Source organism: Lontra canadensis, unplaced genomic scaffold (assembly GCF_010015895.1).
Source record: "Lontra canadensis isolate GAN:19392208 unplaced genomic scaffold, GSC_riverotter_1.0 scaffold4, whole genome shotgun sequence".
Classification (NCBI taxonomy): Eukaryota; Metazoa; Chordata; class Mammalia; order Carnivora; family Mustelidae; genus Lontra; species Lontra canadensis.
Window position 1 is genome coordinate 6343075 of NW_022630998.1, and position 19769 is coordinate 6362843.

The 19769-nt window shown below is 38.8% G+C and overlaps 1 pseudogene; it reads left to right on the plus strand.

Moving 5' to 3' along the window:
* Positions 1–13204: 13204 nt before the first annotated feature.
* Positions 13205–14305, plus strand: LOC116859631 (annotated as a pseudogene).
* The last annotated feature ends 5464 nt before the right edge of the window (positions 14306–19769 follow it).

Here is a 19769-nt window from a genome sequence, read left to right on the forward strand (position 1 = left end):
GTAAGATGAGGTGTTATTACAAAGACATAGACAAGTTAGGAAGATGTTTAAAAAGATAAATATGCCAAGTGTGATAAAATGTGAAAAGTCAGGATGCCAGGGTGGCTCAGTCAGTTAAGCGTCTGCTTCAGCACAGGTCATAATCTGAGGGTCCTGGGATTGAGAGCTGCATCAGGCTTCCTGCTCAGTGGGGGGTCTGTTTCTTCCTCCACCTGCTGTTCCCCATGCTTGTGCTCTTTCTCTCGGACAAGTAAATAAATAAAATCTTAAAAAAATATGAAAAGTCACTGTAGAAGGCATGGTAAGCTTTAGATAGAAACAGGAAAGTCCTTCTAAGCAAAAAGAAACTTGCTAAGCAAATCTGTCAAAGCAGGAATAGTTATGTACAGGTGGGAAATGTAGGTAGTGGCCATTTTGGTTGGAGGAGAAGATTCTTTATATTGGCCTACAAGGCTCTATCTGGTCTGGCTTCCATCACCTCTCTGACCTCATTTCCTCTGAGTCTCCATCTTGCTCATTCCCATGCAGCCACACTAGACTTGCTATTTCTTGAACTTGCCAGACATTCATAAGCTTCAGGGCCTTTGCAGTTGCTGTTTCTAATGTTACAAATACCTTCCTTCTAGATATTCACATGACTTATGCCAATAGGCCCATGAAGTCTTTACTCAGATGTTATTTGCTTCATGAGATCTGCCTTGATCACTCTTTATAATTAGAGACTCCCTTGACACTCTTCATCTTTTTTTTTTCTATAGCACCTTTTGTTTTCTTGTATAGTATATAACTTACTTATTTTTGTGTGTTTGGTTATTGTCTTTTTCTTCCAACTAAGAAAAAGATGCATGAAAGTAGGGTGTTTTAAAATTTTGTGTATTGCCGACTTCCAATACTCAGAATAGTGCTTGGAATGTAGTGATTAATTAGTGTTGTTGTTGTTGATGTAGATTATCAGTGGGAATTAAGACCACAAGAGTATTTTGATGTGAGGGACACTTAGAAGAAACCAGTAAAAGTGTTTGAGAGAACGAGCGGCATGCATAAAGAAATGTTTCAAGAGAATTAATATGATAGTGGTAAATAGTTCGGATTTTTCAGGGGAGGAATTATAACAGTAATTTGGAAGTATAGTGATCTGAGCTTATACAAGAGTATTGGCAGTAGAACTACAAAGGAAGGAATTGATTTATTTTTAAAGAGGGTATTTAAAAAGGAAAACCAGTGACACTCAGCAATGATGAGACATTAATACTCTGATGTGGAGGTGAAGCAGAGACAGGAAAGATTCTGATTTTTTTTCCCCCAACCCCCTCCATCACTTTCTCTTCTCTGGCTTGCTCTGTGCCACAGAAGTCTATCCCTTGAGCCTGATCCAAGCTTGCTTGTCATGTTGCTTCTGGTTGGGTTCATCCAATGGAGGAACTACAATAGATTGGAGGATGGCAGGAGACAGAGATGAGACTGTTTCTTCCTTCCTCTTCCCTGCGTACTTTTGATCTGTGCTGTGGCAATGACTGTATCCTTCTACCATTATAGCTGCTATTAAGTGGTCACTTCTACCCAGTTCTAGGTTTCATTGAGGTTCTGTTCCCTGGGCCTTGAACCCTAGGACTGCTAACAGCTCTCTGGTGTTGCTAGTCACTGGGCCCATCACTATCCTTTGTTCTTTTAATCTGTTTGTGTTTCTAAAAGTAGTCTTTTCATTAGACTCTTAATTTGCATGATTTAGGGGTAAACTCTATTTCCTCCTGGAGATATGATTGATGAAGAGAGGAAGAAGTTAAGAATTGCTGTAAATCAACCCTTGGAAACTGAAAAAAAAAATTAATGTCACCATTAAGAATAATAGGAAAACATAAAGAAAGAGCTTAATTTTGAGGAAAGATGAAACTTTACTTTGACATACATAGAATTTGCCAAAATGATAAATGTCTAAATGGAATGCTTACTAGCCATATATGAAGGCTGGAGGAACCAGAATAAAAGTTGAAATTTATTCAACAATTGATTCAACAATTAGTGAGCCCTAACATGAGTTAGATTCAGGTTTGGGTTTCACTGAAGCCTACCTGAGATCTTTGAGCTAGGAATGGCCATTTGTATGTGAAAGGGGGTGTAGACTGAGGAACACAGTGGGCCCAGGACTGAACTGTTATGCTGTCATTTAGGAAATGGAAGGATAAAATAGAGATGGACAACAGGACAGAGAAGGAACTGACGGAGCTGGACAAGTAGAACATGAACAGTATCAAGGATAAAGTAAAAATTCAAATATTATTAGGCAATATAGCTATATGCCATGAAAAGAATGCAAATAGTAATCAGAATACAGATATATTTATAATGCAAATTTCAAGTGTCAATGGCAAAAGTCATCACTTGGTATATCTATGAGGACAAAAAAGGTTTATCCATGAAGACAAAAAACATGGACTTAGCGGAAGAGGTTTTAGATAGATATCTTTATTGGAATCAGACAAAAGTAACCTGACACATTTATCTTACATCAGGATGGTCTTACAAATGTGAACTGTATTTCATTTTATAACTAAATTTCTCTCTTCTCAAGGTTTGAACAGATATTGCCAATATCTGCCCCTATGATTGTCTTCTCTAACATTCATTGTTCTAACCCTTTTAACTGCCATTCAACAAACACATATTGGACAATTTTAGGGTCTGTTAGTGAATAAGACTCTAAGACCCCTGCTTTTATGTTGCACATAATATAGTTGGAGATACATATAGCAATTCAGTAAACGAAACATAAAAGGGATTTTCATTTCATGATAAGGACAATGAAGGAATTGCAATAGGGTTATACAACTGAGAGGGAAGGTACTAGAAGGCAGTGTTAGATATGTTAGAAAACACCTTTTGGGAGGTAACATTTGAACAGATGTCTGAATAGTAAGCCAAGTTATAAACTTGGGGAGGACTATTTAAGGCAGTAAATAGGTTTACCTGACCTGAGGTAGAAATGAGTTTGAAATGTTGGATGAGTAGGGAGAAGGACTGAGGGCCTGAGCAGTGTTAATGAGAAAAGTGGTGGAAGATGATATAGACAGGACAGATCATATAGGATAGTGTAGACAAAGTAAAGCAGTTTGGGTATTATTGTAAGTGCAAGGAGAAATTACTGTAGGGAGGCAAATGTGGGGCTTTTTTGGGGTACTATATAAGGAGTGGATTATAGGATTTGAAGTATGGAACTGAAGAGAACAGTTGGGAGGCTATTGCAATAATCCAAGTGAATGATGGCTTTGACTTGGACTGCAATGGTAATTAATGAGATGGAGAGAAACACATAGATTTAGGAAATATTTGGGGGCTGGAACAATGAGAACTTGGGGATGGAGTAAATGAGTGGCATAATAAAAAAGCACAGTTCAGGGGCGCCTGGGTGGCTCAGTTGGTTAAGCAACTACTTTTAACGTGGGTCATGATCCTGGGGTCCTGGGATCGAGCCCTGCATCAAGCCCCATGTCGGGCTCCCTGCTTGGTGGGGAGCCTGCTTCACCCTCTCTCTCTGCTTCTCTGTCTGCTTGTGCTCTCTTGCTTTCTCTGTCGGATAAATAAATAAAATCTTTTTTTTTTTTCTAAAGCACAATTCAAAGATGACTGCTAGATTCTTGGCTTGAGTGAAGGTGTGGATGTGATGTCGGTTACTAATATGGAAGAAGTAGAGGAGAAACAAGTTTCAGGGGGTGTTGGTGGGTTCCCAAGACCACCCTCAGGTTCCATGACTCACTACAAGGACTCATAAAACTCAGAAAGCTATTATATTCATAGTTAGGGTTATTATAGTGAAAATATATAGATTAAAGTTAGGGAAATAATTGATCATATATAGTGAGATTATATATAATGAAATATATAGCTTAAAGGAAAGAAAAAAGTCACCTTACGTGGGTGAAGTTTAGAAGAAACCAGGCACAAGTTTCCTCTTGTCCTTTCCTAGTAGAGTTACATAGGCAGAGCTTAATTCTCCTAGTAGCAGTGTGGGGTAACATGTATGGAAGGACTGCCAACCAGGAAAGCTCATCTGAGTCTTAGTGTCCAGAGTTTTTACTGGGAGTCATTCACATAGGCATGGGATTCCCATAGGGCTGACCTTAGGTAAGCAATGTCCAACCCCCAAGTCCCCAACTTTAAACTGATAGAGCATAATGGCTCAGTGCTCCAGGAGTACAAAGGCACTTTATTAGGCAGAATATTTTAAAGCCTCAAAGTTTATCTCCCAGAAGCCAATCAAGAGCCAGGCTTGAAGACCTTTGGAATGTGCAGAATTGGGGCAGTTTGAGCTTGCTGAATTAACTTTTTACTGCACAAGGGGGAAGCCAAACACAATTTTAAGTTTGAGGTGCTTCTTTGACGTCCAAATGGAATGTCAGAGGTTAGAGATAGGATTATGGGAGTACTCTCAGTGTACACAGCATATACAAAGTATTTAAGATCATGAGATTGGATAAGACTACCCAAAGAGAGAATCTATGTAGAAAAGAAGAGGGCTCAGGACTGAAATAAAAGGTTCTCCAATATTTGAGCTTAGAGTAGAACAATATACCAGCACAGAAGGTAGAAGGGAAACTGGGAGATTAGTCTCCCAAGCCAAAAGAAGAAGGTATCTCAAGACAGAGGAAGTGAGGAGTATTGACTGTTAATGAGATTTTTAAAGATAAAAGATGGAAGATCATGTGTAATCAGGATTGATCTAGTGAAGAGGCTGACGGTAATGATGCAAAAGTGAGAAGAGATAATTTCAGGCATTGAGTCTTTGCGAAGGCAAGTTGTGACTTCCAGAGCACAACCTGAGATGTACAATGCCTACATTGTGCAAGAGAGAAAGCAGAAAACGAAGTTCAGGCCCATGAACGTGTTTTTGACCATTTGGTGGGGAGAAAATGAAGGATTGGCTGTCAAATTGCATGTGTTCTCCCAGTGAAGTAAACCTCATTTAAAATTTTCTTTTTTTTCTTTATGTCTGGTCAATACAGTTGTCTCAACTTAAAAAGAATGGTACAGAGGTTTCTTAAAAATAGAACTATGAACCTATGACCCAGTAATTGTACTACTAGTGTTTACTCAAAGGATACAAAAAAACTGATTCAAAGGAGCACATGCATCTGAAGTTTATAGCACCATTATCAACAGTAGCCAAATTACAGAAAGAGCCCAAAAGTGTACTGACTGATGAATGGATAAAGAAGATATGGGAGATATGGGAGATATGTGTGTGTGTGTGTGTGTGTGTGTGTGTGTGTGTGTATATAATGGGATATTACCCAGTCATCAAAAAGAATGAAATGTTACTGTTTACAAAGAAGTGGATGGAGCTAGAGTGTATTATGCTAAAAAAAATAAGTCAGAGAAAGACAAATACCATATGATTTCACTCATATGTGGAATTTAAGAAACAAAACAGATGGAGGCTCCTGGGTGGCTCAGTCAGTTAAGCTTCTGCCTTTGGCTCAGGTCATGATCCCAGGGTCCTGGGATGAAACCCCACCTCAGCTCTCTGCTCAGCAGGGAGCCTGCTTCTCCTCCCTCTGCTTGCCATTCTGCTTGCCATTCTGCCTACCTGTGTTCTCTCTTTCTCAGATAAATAAATAAAATCTTAAATTAAGAAAAACAAAACAGATGAACATAGGGGAAAGAAAAAAATAAAAGAAAGGGAGGCAAACCATAAGAGACTCTTAACTATAGAGATCGAACTGAGGATTGCTGGAGGGGAGGTGGGCAGGGGGATGGACTAAATGGGTGATGGGTATTAAGGAGGGCACTTGTGATGAGCACTGGGTGTTGTATGTAAGTGTTGAATCACTAGATTCCACTCCTGAAACTAATATTGCACTATGTGTTAAGTAATTAGAATTTAAGTAAAAACTTGAAACAAAAAAAAAAAATGAATGGTGAGGGAAGAGAAGGATAGTTGATGCACATAGTTAGAGGAATCCATGGACTGATGGTTTTGATGATGGACAAGATCTGTTAGATTGAGTATAACAGACAAAGCAAGCTGGAAGGATAAGAAAGTATAGTTTTAAAGGAGTTGCATGTATTATTTTAGTGCTGAAGTAGCTGCCTATGAAAACAAAGCTCACAATGCGGCCATTGAAGTGAGCACCTAAAATAGAGCTGAGGAGAGGTCCTTCGGAATAAGGAGGTGATAAAACCCAAGAAGCTGAGATTTGGGATGGATCAGCTATGTGTCTGAAGGTAATGAGAGGATTTAGGGATGAAGAAAAGGGCAAAGACATAAACGAGTAAAGGGAAAGGAGAATGATTTTGTTATTTGGCAGTTAAGTGAAGGAGTAGAAAGTAGGGCTTAAAAGGAGAGGAGTAATTGTCCAGAATTGACAGTGGAGAGCAAGGAAGATCCTGACATCATTTTGCAGTCTTGCACTAGAAACACAGGAAAATGATTGAGTAGATTCAGGGAGTCCATTCCCCCTGAGGACAATCAAATTTTAGTAAATGATAATCATTGTAAAAAATATGAATGAAAAATATGAAGATGTATAGGTTTATTAATCTTGGAATGGGAATGCCCAAAGGAGGAGTGAAGAGTGAGATCAGACAGTGGGAGTTTGAACCATAGAAAATAAATATTACAAAGAGGAAAGTAAGGAGAATACAGCAGTTCAGAATTTAATTGGCAGTGACCAAGAAAACAGACTGAATATTTGTGGACATTTCTGATTCTCAGGTCAGAATAAGAGCTGTTAAGGATAAGAGCTAATGTTACCCTGGTGAATATGAAATTCAAACATTCAGAGTTTAATTGCATTTAGGAAGCGCTTAGAGAGGAAATTTTACCTAATGTTTTACTTGTGGTCACCATTCACATAATTATATTCGGAAAAATTTCACTAAACTGGCAGTTTGGTTATAGTCTCTCCTTTGCTTAAACACTTTCAATTCTTCTTAACCAACCTACATAATTGTATGGAATAAAGAAGGAGAAATAAGGAGGAATAATTTTTGGAGAAAGATGTTTAGAAATATGAAGGAAAAATTTGGTGAGTTTTAGGAAGATAAGGAATAGATGATGAAAAGAGGAAAGGTTGAATAAATATATAAACATATTTCAAAGAAGAAAGTTGTATGGCATTTCTGTTTTTAGAATATCAACAAGAAATCAAGGGAGGTAAACAAGTATTTTGTTTCTAGCAAGTCCACCCCTTTTTCTGGCTTTAAAAATCATGATACATGTGAGTGGAAAAGAGAGACAGCTATAAGGAAAACCACAGGCATTTGAATCAGACAGATTAATCTGAATTTGAACATGGAATAATGCCGTGTGTTTCCATCTTTTTTATTACTTTCCTTTATATTAAAAAAAATCAGGCCAACTAACCCACTGTTTTACTCTCTTGCCAGTACCCCAAATATTGGAAGAAATTATAAGATGGTCTTTGAGTTGCTGATATGGAATTATGCACTCCAGGGGTTCAAGTTAAGAGGGAAGGTGGTAGAGAAAAATAAATGACAAGGAAAGAGAGATAAACAAAGGAGGTAAACAAAGGAGTTCAGTTACCTTCTTTGGAAAAGCAGGTGGGGTCATCCAGCATAAAGCCTGGAGCTACAAAATTTACAATTAATGAACCAAGGTGTTGAAACACAAGCCTTTCTATAGTATTGGTTGTCAGATCTCCTGTTTACTGTCCATGCATATTACATAGGTCATAGATAAAAGTGAAAGTTTGTATTTTTAAAATGAGAAGATTACATTAGTAGTAGTTAGTAGTTTTGTTGCTTTTGGGGTATGAATGTGAAGACAGACTTGGAACGTTTTCACAAAACCCTATGTTTGTGTTAACCATCATCAACATGACAAATGGATAAGAAAGAGCCCTTGAGAAATCCCATGAAAAGCTGGATGAGGTAAGGAAGTAACAGATGACTGTTGACTCCTGAAAATCTGATATTATAGTTATTCCTTCAGAATGATAGATGGTAAAGACAATTGGGAAAGCAGACACATAAAAAGAAGTACCCGAGTATTACATATAGCTTTGTGTTTTAAAACCAACTATTATTTGGTTCTTTTTCTTCTTTTTTTTCTGGCAACTTATAATCTTTCATGGGGAAACCCTAAGGCCTGTCTTGGCTTGGGTAAAGGTTCCCCCCCACCCCCCATTTATTTATTTATTTATTTGACAGCGCGAGAGAGACCAGAAGGAGGCAGTGCCCTAGGCAGAGGGAAAGGGAGAAGCAGGCTTCCCACTGAGCAGGGAGCCCGATGCGGGGCTCAACCCCACGACCCTGGGATCATGACCTGAGCGGAAGGCAGAGGCTTAACCCACTGAGCCACCCAGGCACCCCGGCTTGGGTAAAGTTTTAGTTTCACAGATAAGTGGTTGAAATCTTGGGTTTTTCTTTTGGACTGGGCACTGACTTTCATCTATACTAGGTGCTATACATTTACTGATGGTTCACATAGAGATATCCCCAATTGGTTCTTTTCTGTTCTCTATTGGTTAGGAGCAAATGCTCTTTTCATGCTCCATCTCCACACAGGATGTCCGAGTGTTCATCTTCCTGTTAAAGGGCTAGGAAGTTTCCAGAGCTGTGGAACTGTGGTTTGTCCTTAGGTGAATGGCATCAATGGTGCGGACTCTTGAGTACGTTTGGTCATTGTTATCCCTTTTATTCTGCTTCCTTGTGTTTGGAACAAAGGTATTCCTTCTTCTTCCCTCTTCAAAGACTACTGGCTTTTCTCTTTCATCTATCTTTGCTCTATCTTACATGTACTCTTCTCCTTTTGTCCAACCCCCTCTGCCAAGTCCTGTAGTCTCTAAAGAAAGAAAGCTGGCTCTGTAAGTGCAGATCTGAGAATCTTCCTCTCATATTTAATTTTGCTTCTGCTTTGTTGTAGACTGGAGGAGGAAAACTAGCTCTTGACTAAGTGAGTGAAAAGGAGGCAGTGAAATGCACAGAAAGCATGCTACTAATATTTTGAGCTAACCCTGTGCAACATTCATGCAAATGATTAAGTTAGAGTAAATGTCTGCCTTTTTCTCAAACAGGACCAGGTGATCTGAGACAAGGAACTATTTTTTGTCATTGTTAGTTTGGTTTACTAGTGAGTTTTCTTCTGCTTGTAAGTGACATAAAGCACATTTGAATTAGCCTTGGTTAGATAGGAATTTGGAGAGATACGTGGATATTTAGTGAAATGAAAGGAAGAGAATAACCAAGTTCTAAGAAGGGCAGAAATTCACCTGAGCCTTAGAAACCTAAGCGCCAGGCTCTGCAACACCCTCAGGGCTCTTTTCGTTTTCCAGTGACTCTTTGCCTATGTGTATAGACTGTCTTTCTCCATGTGGTAGAAAACACGACCTCTCACTGACATTTAAGTGTAACTTTGTAATTGGAAGAAAGGAACTATGTCCACCTTCTCTCTAGGAAAAAGAAGGGGAGGGGAAAAGAGAAAGGGTAAGGGAAGGAGAGGGGGAGGAGAAAAACAATCTGAATAGGATATTTCTTGGCCAAAAATTTAGAGTAAAATAGGGATAAAAAAAGGAATTAGCACTGATATGCCTGGTAAAGATACTAAACATTTAATTGTGAGATTTCTTGCCTTACAGCTGGTCAAAAAAGTATCTTCTGCCTTATGAGTTGATACTATGCTCTTTTATAACAATTGATAATTTATACTTTGGAAGTCTGTATTTGTGTGTGTGTACTTCCTGGAAATAGGAAGAATAATAAGACAAGTTCTGTGACTACTACTGGTGCAGAGAATTTTAGAACCCATGGGCTATTTTTTTCAGACTGAAAAACTCTGACCTATAAAAATATGCTGCAGGGAGTAGGCAGATGTATCTTTTTAAATTTTTTTTTATTTCTTTTCAGTGTAACAGTATTCATTGTTTATGTACCAGACCCAGTGCTCCATGCAATACGTGCCCTCCATAATACCCACCACCAGGCTCACCCAACCTCCCATCCCCCCGCCCCTTCAAAACCCTCAGATTGTTTTTCAGAGTCCATAATCTCTCATGGTTCACCTCCCCTTCCAAATTCCCTCAACTCCCTTCTCTTCTTCATCTCCCCTTGTCCTCCATGCTATTTGTTATGCTCCACAAATAAGTGAAACCATATGATAATTGACTCTCTCTGCTTGACTTATTTCACTCAGCATAATCTCTTCCAGTCCCCTTTTGTTGATACAAAAGTTGGGTATTCATCCTTTCTGATGGAAGCATAATACTCCATAGTGTATATGGACCACATCTTCCTTATCCATTCATCCGTTGAAGGGCATCTTGGTTCTTTCCACAGTTTGGTGACCGTGGCCATTGCTGCTATAAACATTGGGGTACAGATGGCCCTTCTTTTCACTATATCTGTATCTTTGGGATAAATACCCAGTAGTGCAATTGCAGGGTCATAGGGAAGCTCTATTTTTAATTTCTTGAGGAATCTCCGCACTGTTTTCCAAAGTGGCTGCAACTTGCATTCCCACCAACAGTATAAGAGGGTTCCCCTTTCTCCACATCCTCTCCAACACATGTTGTTTCCTATCTTGCTAATTTTGGCCATTCTAACTGGTGTAAGGTGGTATCTCAATGTGGTTTTAATTTGAATCTCCCTGATGGCTAGTGATGATGAACATTTTTTTCATGTGTCTGATAGCCATTTGTATGTCTTCATTGGAGAAATGTCTGTTCATATCTTCTGCCCATTTTTTTTATATGATTGTCTGTTTTGTGTGTGTTGAGTTTGAGGAGTTCTTTATAGATCCTAGATATCAACCTTTTGTCTGTACTGTCATTTGTGAATATCTTCTCCCATTCCGTGGGTTGCCTCTTTGTTTTGTTGACTGTTTTCTTTGCTGTGTAGAAGCTTTTGATCTTGATGAAGTCCCAAAAGTTCATCTTCGCTTTTGTTTCCTTTGCCTTTGGAGACATATCTTGAAAGAAGTTGCTGTGGGTGATATCGAAGAGATTACTGCCTATGTTCTCTAGGATTCTGATGGATTCCTGTCTCAAGTTGAGGTCTTTTATCCATTTTGAGTTTATCTTTGTGTACAGTGTAAGAGAATGGTCGAGTTTCATTCTTCTACATATAGCTGTCCAGTTTTCCCAGCACCATTTATTGAAGAGACTGTCTTTTTTCCACTGTATATTTTTCCTGTTTTGTCGAAGATTATTTGCCCATAGAGTTGAGGGTCCATATCTGGGCTCTCTACTCTGTTCCACTGGTCTATGTGTCTGTTTTTATTAGGCAGATGTATCTTAAAACAAAGTAGTTTCTTGTCATCATGGGCATACTTTTCCAAAGGCATATGGAACCTTAAAGAAAGAGAGAGCTCTAAAGAGAAAGAGAAGAATTAGGTTAGGGATCAGGGACATTCATTAGAAGCTAGTTTTGTTCATTTTTAACTTTGCGAGGTTTTTTTTTTTTTTTAAAGATAGCATTCACAACTGATGGTAGTCAACAAATATATCATCACGGAAAGCTATTTAGTTTCAAGAATATCTGTCTAGCGAAGAAATAAGACAATGTGGCACCATCATGGGTACAGGGTACAGGGAAGATCCTCTTATATCCTTGGTCCCATAGAAATTCAGAGGCCACAAGACCCATATTTCTTTAGATATATGGAGTAACTTGCCAAGAGTGGGTTTTTTTGCAAATCTGAGGAAGTACCCATTACCGTCCTTTGCCATTGTTTGTGTTCCTTCTTTGGTGTGACTCAGAGGCACATTAGTACCAACAATGTTCAATTTAACAGACAAATTTAAACACATTTAATTAATAGATACATGTTTGGCCAAAAAAGAAGTAATTTTTAACATTATCAGGTCATTCATACTTTTGGATGGTTGCCTTTGTATGGTTCATGGTCTGGACATCTTCTCCACATGAAGTTACAAAACACCGTGATAGATGTTATACTAACTATTTAGTTTGATTTTCTCCCTTTTATGTTGTAATTTCCTTTAGTTACCTCGGTCTTTCTGTAAAGACTGATACAGCTATTCAACTTCATTTAATGATACTCTGTGGAATTTAAGAATGGGCAGTATAGGAAATGAAACTTGAAACAACGTAATGCTTTTGTTGGTACCAGTACTAACTTTTATTAGCACAGATAGCAGTATATTATGGAGGTGAACACACCTGGCAGATAGAGGGTGACCCCCAGCAGTTGTGTAAAGTTTTCTTATGGAAAAGCTAGAAATATTGTGGTAGAGCACAGAGAAGACTATGATGTAATGGCTGTGTGGACAACATGGGAAGAGACATGAGAAAATCCATTTACACATAGACTTGAGATAGGTAACAAAAAATTGGGAAGGAAATTGACACTTGGAATACACAGTATGATCATATTCTAAGTCCCAGTTGCAAAATTCCAGTTTAGGGTCTCACTGGCTCAGCTTGGGTAAGATGCTAAGATCTAGACCAACTCCCAATACCCAGTTAATGCAAGGGTGAAGCATTAATGTAGCTACTCCTGCAGACTTATGGGTGGGGAAGAGGGAGCAGTTTTCTAAATGAGAGACAGGTTGTATGATCAATCCCACAGTAATACGCTGGAGACTACTTTATCCACTATTAAGCATTAACCCTGAAGATATTCCTATTTTTAGCAAGCTGACTTTTCCACACACCCTCCCTGTTTATCATAAATATAGATTATAAGTCATAGATAAAAGATAATTTACTACTTGGTATAATCTCTGTGTTTCATGCTTTTTAGTATATAAGGTCAGACTTGGAATATTCACCTCATTAATATAGCAAACTAATAAAAAACTTCTGACAATTCTAGAAAGATCAGGAAGGAGATAGAAATAGGAAGTTAGCTTTTTAATTCTGAAAAAAACTGAAGTTTTTTAAATAATAAGTTATCTCATGTAACCTGATAGAAGAAAATTGAGGAAACAATGAATCTGAAACCAGGAATCACCAGCTAGAAACTTCGTCCACTGATAATTAGTAAATGACAACATAAACAACTTCTTTTGCCCTCAGGGAGGAGTAATGATAAATAAAAATTGTGTATATTTAAGATATAAGTATACATCATGAAATGATTAGCACTGTCAAGCTAATTAACACATCGATTACCTCACGTGGGTACCATTTTGGGAGGTGTGTGGTGAGAACATTTAAGATCTACCTTTCGGCTCTCTGCTCTTCCCCGTTCGACAGACAGCCGCACCTTCAGGTGCAGTGCCAGCCGCGTGCCCGAGAGACGATGGTGAAGGTCGGAGTGAACGGATTTGGCCATATTGGGCGCCTGGTCACCAGGGCTGCTTTTAATTCTGGTAAAGTGGATATTGTCGCCATCAATGACCCTTTCATTGATCTCAACTACATGGTCTACATGTTCCAGTATGATTCTACCCACGGTAAATTCCACGGCACAGTCAAGGCTGAGAACGGGAAGCTTGTCATCAATGGGAAGTCCATCTCCATCTTCCAGGAGCGAGATCCCGCCAACATCAAATGGGGCGATGCTGGTGCTGAGTATGTTGTGGAGTCCACTAGGGTCTTCACCACCATGGAGAAGGCTGGGGCTCACTTGAAGGGCGGGGCCAAGAGGGTCATCATCTCCGCTCCTTCTGCTGATGCCCCCATGTTCGTGATGGGTGTGAACCATGAGAAGTATGACAACTCCCTCAAGATTGTCAGCAGTGCTTCCTGTACCACCAACTGCTTGGCTCCTCTGGCCAAGGTCATCCATGACAACTTCGGCATCGTGGAGGGACTCATGACCACCGTCCATGCCATCACTGCCACCCAGAAGACTGTGGACGGCCCCTCTGGGAAGCTGTGGTGTGACAGCCGAGGGGCTGCCCAGAACATCATCCAGCTTCCACTGGTGCGGCCAAGGCTGTAGGCAAGGTTATCCCTGAGCTGAATGGGAAGCCCACTTGCATGGCCTTCCGTGTCCCCACCCCCAACGTGCCTGTTGTGGATCTGACCTGCCGCCTGGAGAAAGCTGCCAAATATGATGACATCAAGAAGGTGGTGAAGCAGGCATCAGAGGGCCCCCTTAAGGGCATCCTGGGGTACACTGAGGACCAGGTTGTCTCCTGCGACTTCAACAGTTACACCCACTCCTCTACCTTCGATGCTGGGGCTGGCATTGCTCTCAATGACCACTTTGTCAAGCTCATTTCCTGGTATGACAATGAATTTGGCTACAGCAACCGGGTGGTGGACCTTATGGTCCACATGGCCTCCAAGGAGTAAGAGCCCCCTGAACCACCAGCCCCAGCCAGAGCAAGAGGAAGAAAGAGGCCCTCAGCTGCTGGAGAATCCCTGCCCTAACTTACCCCCAAAACACTGAGAATCTCCCAACCTCCACTATTTCCATCCTAGACCCCCTGAAGAAGGGGAGGGGCTTGGGGAGCCCTCCCTTGTCATGTACCATCAATAAAGTATACTGTATCCAGCCAAAAAAAAAAAAAAAAAAAAAGATCTACCTTTCTTTGTCAATTTCAAGTACAGAATAGAGTATTATTAACTATATTCACCATGCTGTACATTAAATTCCCAGAATTTATTCATCTTATACTAAAAGTTTGTATCCTTTGTCCACATATCTCCATTTCCCCCCCTCCCCCTAGACCCTGACACCCACTGTTCTACTCTGGTTCTATGAGTTCAACATCTTAAATTCCACTTGTAAATGAGATCACACAGTATGTATCTTTCTCTACCTGGCTTATTTTACTTTGTATAACATCCTAAAGGTTTATTCATGTTGTCAAAAATGGCAGGATTTCTTTCTTTTTTTTTTTTAAGGTTTTATTATTTATTTATTTATTTAAGGGAGAGTCAGCACAAGTGTGAGGGCGGACCGAGGGAGAGGGACAAGCAAACTCCCTGCTGAGTAGGGACCACCTCCCATCCCCCATGTGGGTCTCAATCCCAGGACCCTGAGATCAAGACGTGAGCCAAAGTCAGATGCTTAACCAACTGGTCCACTCAGGTGTCCCAGAATTTTTTTTAAGGGGTTAGTAATTTCCCTGTGTATGTGTGTATATGTATGTGTGTATACATCTAAATACACACAAAAATTTATATACACATATAAGTATACCACATTTTCTTTATCCGTCTGTTGATGGACACTTAGGTTATTTCCATATCTTGGCTGTTGTGAATAATGCTACAGTGAACATGGCACTGCAGATACTTCTGAGATCCTGATTTCATTTTCTTTGGATATATACCCACTAGTGGGACAGCTGAATCGTATGGTAATTCTATTTTTGACTTATTGAGTAAGTTCCATACTGTTTTCCATAATGGCTATGCCAATTTATAGTCCCATCAGTGGTGTACAGGGGCTCCCTTTTCTCCACATCCTTGCCAACACTTACTGTTTGTCTTTTTGATAATAACCATCCTAACAGTTATGAGGTGATATCTCATTGCTTTGATTTGCATTTCCCCGATGATTAATGATAGTGAGCACCTTTTCATGTACCTGTTGGCCATTTGTATGTCTTCTTTGAAAAAAAATCTGTTCAGGTCCTTTGCCTATGTTTTAATCAGATTATGCTTTTTTGCTATAAAGTTGAAAGAATTCCTTATGTATTTTGAATATTAACCCCTTATCAGATATATGGTTTATAAATATTTTCTTTTATTCCATAGGTTGCCTTTTCTTTGTTGATTGTTTACTTTGTTGTACATAATACATAAGTATGTATATATGTAGTATGTATGTATGTATGTATTTTTAAGTAGGCCCTCATGCCAGGCACAGAGCCCAGCATGGCACTTGAGCTCACAACTGTGAGATCAAAACCTGAGCTGAGATCAAGAGTACAGTGCTTAACTGACTGAGCCACCCAGGCACTCTTGTTTGAAAAATGCCAATGGAATTTTGATAGGGACTGCGTTGAATCTTTAGATAGTTTTGGGTAGTATGGACACTTTCGTGATATTCTTCTAATTTAGGAATTTCTTTCCATTTATTTGTGTCTTCTTTAGGTTTGTTTTTTCAGTGTCATAGAATTTCAGTGTATAGATTTTTCACCAGCTTTGTTAAATTTATTATTATTTTTTAAATTTATTTATTAGTGAGAGAGAGACAGGCAGAGTGAGAGCAGTGGGGACAGGCAGAGGGAGAGGGAGAGAGAGTCCCAAGCAGACTCTGTGCTAAGCACAGAGCCCAACCTGAGGCTGGGTCTCATGATCCTGAGATCACCACCTGATCTGATACCAAGAGTTGGTCGCTTAACTGATTGAGCCACCCAGGTGCCTTAGTTAAACTGACTCAAATATTTTATTCTTTTTGGAGCTATTGTTGTTACTGTATAGAAATGCAAGTGACTTCTATACTTTGATTTTGTATCCTGTAACTTTACTGAATTCCTTTATTATTTGGAACAGTTTCTTGGTGGAATCTTTATAGAGTTTCCTATGTATAAGATCATATCAGCTGGAAGCAGACAATTTAACTTCTTTCTTTTCTACTTCTTTTTTTTTTTTAGATTTTATTTCCTTTCTTCATTTAATTGCTCTGGTCAGGACTGCCTGCACTATGTTGAGTAGAAGTTAGAAGTGTTGAGAGCAGGCACTTTTGTCTTACTCCTTATTTAGGTTTGTTTTCTCAGTGTCTTATAATTTTCAGTGTTCAGAAAGTTTTACTTAGAAGTCAAACTTTCAACTTTTCACCACTGAGAATGATAATAGCTGTGAACTTGTCATGTACGGCCTTCATTATGTTGAACTACATTCTTTCTATATATAATTTGTTAGAATTTTTATCATGAAGTATGTCGAATTTTGTCAAATGCATCTTTTGCATTTATTAAGCTGATCATATAATTTTTATTCTTCATTTTGTTAAAACGTTGTGTTGCATTTATTGATTTGTATATGTTGTTTCATCAGTGCATCCCAGGAATAAATCCCAATTGGTCATGCTATATTCACTTTTCAATGTATTTTCAAATTCGTCTTATTAGCATTTTGTTGAGGATTTTGCATCAGGGATACTGGTCTGTAATTTTTTTTTCTTGTAGGGTCCTTATCTGGTTTTGGCATAAGGGTAATGCTGGTCTTATAAAATAAGTTAGAAATATTCATTCCTCTTCAATTTTTGGGAAGAGATTGAAAAGAATTGGTGTTAATTCTTTAAATGTTTGATAGCTTTTACTCATGAAGTCATAATAATCCTTTGTTCATATCTGCCAAAATGTTAGTTATTCAAATAAACAAGTCACACATACTCAACTACTCATTTGAGAAAAAAAAAAAAGATGGATTGTTGTGTCATATGCTGGAATTAACACAGGCATGCATGCAGAGCAATTTGGGTTCAAATCCCACTTCTGCTCTCTACTAGTTATAAATCTGGATAAATTATTTAACCACTCCTTGCCTCATTTTAATGAGTAAAATAGTAAGAATTCTTTTTAAAGCATATGCAGACAAATACCAAAAAGGTAATTGTTATTTAAAATAGTCTTGGAATTAGATCCTCTGTGAGCTCATTTTTCAATTTGGTCTTTGTGAAAATTTCAAATAGACAAAAGTGGGCAGAGCAGGATGAATGCCATTGTTGGGGAACAAGAACTCATGTCTCCTTGAAGGTCTTTCTAGCTAGACTAATCAAATTGACATGAGACAGATGAGAGAGAATGAAATTTAACGGCATATGAACAAGGAATCTACAAAGACTTGGAAATTCTGAAGACAGTCAGGAAAATTAGGTGTCTATGTCATCCTGAACTAAGAAGAAGGGCATAGTGGTCTGGGAAATTGAAGGGAAGGAATGCAATTCATAGGGCAGGAAGAAGAGCAGATGTTTGGTAATTGTTTCCTTGCCATATAGATATGTGATTCAGATAAAATTTACCTCTGGTAATAACCTTTATTCTGGAAAGATCCCTAATTTAGATTCTCCTGCATAGTTAAGGGAGAGGCAGAAGTTTCTCTTGAGTCCACTGGGGTCTCAATAGCCTTCAGCCCAAAATAATCTTCATGCCAAGTGGTCCATCTTGGGGCAGCCTGGCCTTGGGCCCTACACCTTCACTTTAGTGGAGGCATGCCAACAGGTAACCAAGAGGCATGCCAGAATATTGTAGTTTTACCTTGGTGTTTACTCTCCTTTAGGACTTTTGGTCTTTTAGGCACAGAGAGTGAACTTCATTTGAGCATCCCATGAAGAACAGGGTAAACCAGCTCACAGGAGACTGATGCATATTTCACAATATTTTTTTAAAATTTATACTTGGTAATGCATATTCTTTTCCAGAGTCTGGAATGCTTACATTTACTTATAAGGCATTTCTCTTAAGAGGCTCAAAGTTTTAATCTTGGCATCAATTTCTTAATAGCAAGTATAGTGCTACATAATTCCTTTAAATTATTTGTTCAATACCTCCAGAAACTGCAAGGGGAAAGCAACTTATGCAGCAGTATGTGCCTATACCTGCCTCTTCAGACCCACTTTAAACAGGTTGTTCTTTTCTCTGTAATTTATACTTGGCTTAGGTGAGACCCCTTAGTCACTTAAGACTTTGTCCAAACAGATAACTATGAAAACTGGCATAAGTCTAAATGGCTTAGGTTTTTCTTTCATGGACCTAGAGCACTGCAGGTACTTGTGGCACAGAAGAGAGATGGGTAGAGGGGAAAAGGGGCCGTGTTTATATACCTGGTTTATTTAGGAGAACTGATGAGTGCCCTCAAGGATCCATATAGGAGAAAGCCAGTTTCAGAGGCGTGTGCATTGTTGCCTCATTATGAAATATTTTTCAAGCAGAGTCTCTTGATTCAGTATGAATTTAGGAACTTTCCAGTGTTTTTACTTCATATATTAAACATTCCTGATTCAGATCCACATATTACCCAAATATCTTTGTGTTTCTGATGGACAGTGTACTATATTATGGGAAGTATTACCCTTTTAGGTATAATAATTTAAAATGTTTTTTTCTTGTATGTGTAATTTCATGTAAAATAATAATAGATAGCTAATATCTCCAAGGACAGGTCTTTTTCAGATATTTACATACAGGTATTCAAAAGTTAAGAACTCTTAATTCAAGTGGAGTCATGACACTAATAGTCTTCATGTTTGACCGTAATTTTAAGTAGCAGTATAGGCAGGGTGAGTGGTGGAGAGAGTAGAAAAGCCAAGGGAAAATCGGATCTGAGACTCTAGTTTGAAAATGGCTGCTCCTGGGCAAGAGTTGAAGTTTCAAAAATTAAAAATTTACCTGATATGTAAAGGCACCTGAAGATCCAGAATTAAATGAACAGAGAGCACGATCTCTTTAATTTTGAGGTCTGTTCAGAGCTTCCTTAAGTAGGCTTTTAACTCCTTTTTTTTTTTTTTTTGCAAAGAAGTAATTTTATTTATTTATTTATTTTTATTATTTTTTTATTTTTTATAAACATATAATATATTTTTATCCCCAGGGGTACAGGTCTGTGAATTGCCAGGCTTACACACTTCACAGCACTCATCTTAGCACATACCCTCCCCAATTTCCATAACCCCACTCCCCTCTCCCAACCCCCCTACCTCCAGCAACCCTCAGATTGTATTGTGAGATTATGAGTCACTTATGTGACTCCCAATCCCATCTTGTTTCATTTATTCTTCTCCTACCCCTTAACCCCCCCATGTTGCATCTCCACTTCCTCATATCAGGGAGATCATATGATAGTTGTCTTTCTCCGATTGACTTATTTCGCTAAGCACGATACCCTCTAGTTCCATCCACATCGTCGCAAATGGCAAGATTTCATTTCTTTTGTTGGCTGCATAGTAT